Genomic DNA, 6,575 nt, shown 5'->3' on the forward strand with positions numbered 1-6,575 from the left:
GGTTTAATGGTAACCAGGAGGAAGGCTGGTGCCTGGCTGGGGCACCTGTAAATGACCGTTTATACTCCAGCAGGTGAAGGGGTCCAGCCAGAAACAGCCTGCTCTTGGTGCACCACCCATGGGGGTCTGAGCAGAGACCAAAACTGAGGTGGCCACTGTTCTGTCTCCCTGACCCAAACCCCATGGTGGGCAGTCCAGGAAATCTTTTTTTTCCCCCTTTCCAGGAGCATTAGAAAATGTTGACATGTTTTTTTGAAACAATTTCAGATCTGATATCTCCGCCAGATTGAGTTTGTAACCAGCTTTATTGTTTAAGCCTGCTGGGATTTCATCAAAGGCGTCGTCTGTTTACTCAGAGCTATTTCATTGGAGAAAACAGCCAACAGACCTGCATTTCTATCTGATTTCACTTTTTCTCTTCTCTCATGAATTTAAGTGCTTGTGAAAAGCCCAGCTGATAAGGCGAAGCAGCAAGGATCAAGCCTGAGGAGGGGGCTCAGGGTCTTAGCTAAGGCTTATTAACAGACCTAGAAAAGCTGGGGGTGGCTGTCGGACCCCCTGGGGGGGTCTGGGAGGCATTCCTGGCTACCTGCCAGTCTTCCCCAGGGGCAACACTGGGGAGAGCCGCTGTTCCCCATACTCCAGCAAGATTTTTTCAGAATGTTCTGGTGTCTGTAACGGGTTTCCACTTCAGAGACTGATAACAAGGAGACTGAACATCAGCTCCCATGTGGAAGGAGAAGCACCCCAGCCACAGAGATAGGTTGGATGAGGCTGACTCTGGCTTTCCTGGGAAAACAGCTGAGGGGTAGATGGAGCAGAAGGCAAGTGGAAGCCAGCCAGCTCACAGGAGTGCCGGGAAGGTTGTCTGCCTGCCCCCCTGCCTGCCCTGGGACTCAGCCCCTCTGCCTGTGACTGCCTGAGCCAGCACAGAGCTAGGAGACTTCTTGTCACAGGCTGAGCACTCACTCTGCCTCCCCAAGGAATCTACACTATTATCTCCACAGTCTCAGAGGACCTGTGACCTTTAAACGGGACCGTTGTCCCGGCAGATATTTCAGACCACTGATGGAGATGTGACCATGAAACCCATCAGAGGCGTTCTGAGAAATTCGGGTTCATGCGCCTCGTTCAGTTGCTTGAATGGCAGCTAGTTAACCACCGCATGGGTTGCCTGGCACGCAGGCCGACTCTTACCAGTCATACATTAGACCCACTTGTAAGGTCAATCGATGTGAACCAATTAGCCAAGGATAAGGACTTGTCTGGAGCCGACTGGATCTTACAGCAAGCATTCCTAGAGAGGGACCTTAGTACACATGGGGATTCCTCAGCACCCAGGGCTGGGAGTTCCATTGTGTTTTATTTCCTTCCCACAGGTGGGACCTGCAGCAGTCAGAGCCCCTCACCCACCCATGTGCTGCAGGGGGAAGAGTGAGGGAAGGCCAAAGGTCTTGTCCCCAAGAGCCAGTTCTAGGTCCTCCCAGTAGCTGGTTCCCTTTATACCTGCTGCCTTCGAGATAAAAGCTCTACTGCTGTCAAGCTCCGGGGCTCCCTCTGTCCCTGCAAGCTTGGAGGAGTGGCTGTCAGGCTTCCTTCAGGAACAGTAGAGTCACATGCCTTGGGAATGTTGGCTGCCATCTTTAAATGTTTATCTTATTTTTTTTTTTTTGTATGTGTGCGTGATGGGGGTGGGGTGCCTGCCACGTAGCACTCGTTGGGGTGACCGATGGATAGCTTTATGGAGTTGGTTCTCTCATCTTCCCAAGTGCTCCAGGCATCAAACTCTGCTTGTTGGGCTTGTGCAGCCAGTGCTTTTGTGTGCTGAGCCTTCTTTGGGGGGGTGGGGTACCTACATCAAATTCTTCCATCCGTATGTCATGGTTCAACTTCATTGTCAAATTGGCCAGATCTGGACTCACCTTGGAGATGCACCTTGGGCTTGTACCGAAGACCCGCCCAGAATGGGGGTGGTGTCATCCTATGAGCTAGTGTCCCAGACACGATGAAGGTGGAGGAAGGGGGAGAGCTAGCTGGACACCACTGTCCCCCTCTCTCTAATCCCTAGATTGACAATGTGATACGCCCAGCAGCACAGGGTCTCCTTATGCAATCTGAGGTCCCTGAACTGGGGGTTGTTTCTATTGATGGCGGCCGTGATTTTGTTTTGTTTTTAGGCAGGGTCTCCTATAGCTCAGGATAGCCTTAAAGCCAGCTGGCTGACCTTGAACTCCCAATCCTCCTGCCTCTACCCAGGACCTAGGATTACAGGTACGTGCCACCATATCTGGTTGAGCTCAGGATTAAATCCAGCCTGGATGATTTCGGAGTCTGGGATATCTTTACTTGGCCTCAGGGAAGCCAAGTTTTGGTTTGGTTTGGTTTGGTTTTTGTTTTGTTTTGTTTTGTTTTGTTTGTTTTAAGAAGTTAGGTAGGGTCAGGAACTTCTCCCAGATTGAGGCTGGAAGAAAACAAGATCCCAAGGTATCTGGGATGGTGGGATGGGCCCTTGGGCATTCTGAGGTAAGGCCACTTGCTCCCTGACTGGGTCAGTTACCTCTGCGGGAGCATTTCAGGTCCTGTTATCACACCCACCATTATAAAACTGGGAGGCTGAGGCAGGAGAATCACTTAAACTCTGGGATTTGAAGTCAGCCAGACAAAACAGCAGTTCTCAGTGAAAACAGTGGAATCAGGCACAGAGGAGACCCCCACTCTATTCCCAACGTCCATCCATCTTTGATCCCAAAACTCCAAACTCCTTTCTGACCATTCTCATAAAAGGAGGGATAGCCACTCGATCTTCCATCTCTGGCCACCACTTTCCTCTGGGCATGTTGTCCTTGAGCCTACTATCTGAGAATTCCACTGGAGCCCATAGCGCTCAGACCTAACAGACTCTGCTCTTACTCCTGAGGCTAAGGACTAGACTCAGGCCATGGACTGATGAGTGCTGAGGTATAGTTGCCCGTTGAGAAGGCCCAATGCAAATGTCTCAAGGAATGGGCTGGCTTAAGGGGGAGGGAGTGTATGTGTGTGTGTTTGTGTGTATGTATGTGTGCCTGTATGTGGAGCTTTGTTTGAGACAAGGTTTCTTTGTGTAGCTCTGACTGTCCTGGAATTAGATCTGTAGACCAGGCTGGCCTTAAACTCAGAGATCTGCTTGCCTTTGCCTCCTGAGTGCTGGGATTAAAAACATGCGCCACCAAGCCTGGCTGCCTGTATTTGTGTTTGTGTGTATATGTGTGAATGTACTTGGGTGACAATATTTATGTGTGTATATGTGTGTAAGTCTGTGTATGTGTATTTTGTGTGTATATGCATGTTTGTGTATATATGCATGTGTGAGAGTGTGAATCTGTATCTATGTGTGTATGTTGAGTGTATGTTTATATGTGCATGTGTGTGCACGAGTGTGTATTCATGTGGGCATGGACGTGCACATGTGGGCTTTTCTTTCAGTTCTGCCATGCTTCCTCAGAAAAGTTGACTCTAACACTGCCTCAAATTTTTAGCGTTTTCCTCTTATAGCACTGACTGTCGAATCCTTGACCTTTGAGGGTGGGTTTGATTTTTTTTTTTTTTTTTTGGAAAAGGCCAAAAGTAATTTGAAGCTGTGTTGTACATAAAGGGGATGAGGGATTTTCAGAATGTGAGCTGCATGTGTTGTTGGGATTAAAAATAAAATTGTTTGGACTCAAAATGAGATGGAACCCTAAAGAGTTGGGCCAGGTTCCTCCCATGGGAGTTCTAAGAGTGTTTCCCTTGAGATGGGGACTCTGTTCTGGAAGCGACCACTCTCCACAGGAGAGCAGCGGAAGGAGAGTGAAGCTTTATGGAGTCGCTGCTATGTGCCAGGCTCTCTACATACATTACGGCGGCTGACTGAGGTCATTTTTGGAGTAAGGCCCATCTATTAAAAATTTCTTAAATAATTAATTCATTATCCTTCTGACTCTTTACTCTATCCCTAGAACAGGCTGTTAGCCCATTTCACAGGTGATAGAATTAATACTGAAGGGAGCTAAGTGACTTCCCAAGGTTGGAGAGTTATGTCAGGCCCAGGATTTGAACTCAGGTTTGATTGACCCCCAAAATGAAGACAGTGCATTTATTATTCACGGATTCATTGAGACAGTCTCATATCTCTGTTTCCCTAGTGCTGCGATTAGACTACCATATTCAGGTTAATTTTTTATATAATTTTTGTTTTTCGAGACAGGGTTTCTCTGTATAGCCCTGGCTGTCCTGGAACTCACTCTGTAGACCAGGCTGGCCTCGAACTCAGAGATCCGCCTGCCTCTGCCTCCCAAGTGCTGGGATTAAAGGCATGTGCCGCCACCACCACCACCCAGCTTTTTTATATAATTTTTATATGTTTACCCTCACCTCTAACTCGAAACTGTGGTTTTATTATGTCACAGTGACATCATTCAGGCTGAATTCTCTTAAGGAAAAAAAAAAACAAACAAAACAAACCAGGTCATAAAAAGTGAAATGCTGACTGTGTGCAGTGGCAGCCATTGTCAGCGGGCATCAGGGGATGCGTGGGTGACAGCGGCAAAGCATGAAGTATGGTGTTTATTAGGTACTGGCAAAGGCCTGGGAGTTCCAGATGCCAAGCCATGATAAGTGGGAACTGCCTGTCTCAGCTCTCGTCCGGTTCCAAGAGCTGAGGGGGCTCCCAGTTCGGTGCCTTTAAAGCAACTTGATGCACGGACCAGACCCACACCAGGAGCTTTCTCTGCCATTGGCAAGGTGGGGCTCTCCCTGCATCACGATGGCAATAATAGTACCTGATGAAGCCCGAGCTGATGGAGCATGTGCGATAAGCCAGGCATTGATTGCATCATTAAACTTTGATCTCTCTCTTTGCTCTTAGCCCACAACTTGAGGATGCTACAGACTGATAGCCCTAGCGGGACCCCCACTACACAAATTGACTCTCTAAATTCAGAAAAGGATTCTCTTCCTTTGCTGTGATGTGGTCACATGTCACTCGGGAACTGAGCATGCAAGGAAGGGAGTTGAGACTTGTCTTGGAGAGACGTCTCTAAGAGAACTTCCCAGGTGTTCACAGCTGGAGCCTTCTCAATGTAGCAGGCCCTCACCCGGGAGCTTGTCTCCTGGACACCCTCAAGCCAGTGAGCAGAGATTTGAATAAGAAAGTATGAGGGATACCACCGCCACTCATAATATCAGGCACGGGGAAACAGGCTAAACACCCATCAGCGGGAGGACTGATTGGTAAGAAATGTAGCACCCTGAACACTGGAATTCTGCGATCCAAGGAATGGGTGAGTCTGCTCTGCTGCGGGCTGAGTGCCAAGCTGTACTGCCGAGTGCAGAAGCAGTGCTAATACACTGTGATAACATTTGGGTTTTAAAAGAGAAAGATTTGCTTGTACGTGATAGACGTTTTCTGGAAAGACACAAAAGAAACAGTTAGCAGTGGGATGCCTCTGAAGAAAGGTCCTGGGGACTGGAGGTCTGAGAGACGAAAGGAGACTTACTTTTCACTGGGTATCCTTTTGTGTTAATTTTTTTCTATGTGAATGCATTTTTTTTTTCTGTTTAAAAAGAAAGTGGTGGGGGACTTAAGGGAGAGAAAAGTGCTCAGGCTTTATCTGGCTTCTCTGTCCACTTTCTCGTGTCTGTGTTCAGCCAGGTTGTGCTACCCTGACTCATAGGTCATTTCCCAGCCCTCTCGCCCTCCGCCTCAGCCCATGCCCCGCCCGCCCTGCCCAAGGCATCCATTACTGCCCCTTAAAGGTACTTAAAACTTACCTCTTTTTTTGCCTTGAAATACAAATAATTCCAATCTGCAGAGACGAGCTTCATTGCACTCACAGAGCAGACAGAAATCAGCTGGCACTGGGGTGCTCGATAAATGTTTGCAGATCCAATTGAATCTGTGACTCGGTTGGTTACACTGAGCAAGGGACTAATTGGCCAAGGTCAGGCATCCAAAGCCCACACGGGTCGGCACTCTTGGAACTTAGAGAGGAACTTTCTTCTCAAATGCAGTCTGCCCCTTGCTCCATTGTGGCTGCATGTCACAAGGAGGGAGTTCTGTCTGCACAAGGAACGAGAATGGGGGGCTCAGGGCACCATTCCTGGCGACACAGCTCAGAGCCACTTGAGCAAGCAAGACAGAGTAACAGTGTGACAGCAAGCAAGACAGAGTAACAGTGTGACAGAAAGCAAGACAGTAACAATGTGACAGAAAACAAGACAGAGTAACAGTGTGACAGATCAAAAGGCCCACCTTTGGAAGCATTGTGACTCAGAAGAGTATCTGAAACCAGGCAGAAAGGCTCAGCATTTGGAAGGTGGAGGCAGGGGGACAGCTGAGTCTGAAGCCAGTCTGGCCTACTGAGTGAGCTGTTATCTCAGATGCTCCTGTCTCTAACCCTGCCCATCTCTTCCTCTTCCTCTCCATTTCTTTTATTCTGAATATTAAGAGGTTTAATATTATCCCCAGAACTTGTAACTGGTCGTATAGACTTCTCCACTAAATATGGCAGTGATTTGAAATAACGCCCGGCTAGTTTTACTTTTTTTTTTTTTTTTTT

The 6,575-nt window shown here is 48.2% G+C and overlaps 1 protein-coding gene across 2 annotated transcripts in view; it reads left to right on the forward strand.

The window, feature by feature from the left end:
* Rtn4rl1 (reticulon 4 receptor like 1) overlaps window positions 1–6,575 on the forward strand; it is a 73,141-nt gene that overhangs the window by 21,003 nt on the left and 45,563 nt on the right. The window lies entirely within an intron of this gene.

Source organism: Mus caroli, chromosome 11 (assembly GCF_900094665.2).
Source record: "Mus caroli chromosome 11, CAROLI_EIJ_v1.1, whole genome shotgun sequence".
Classification (NCBI taxonomy): Eukaryota; Metazoa; Chordata; class Mammalia; order Rodentia; family Muridae; genus Mus; species Mus caroli.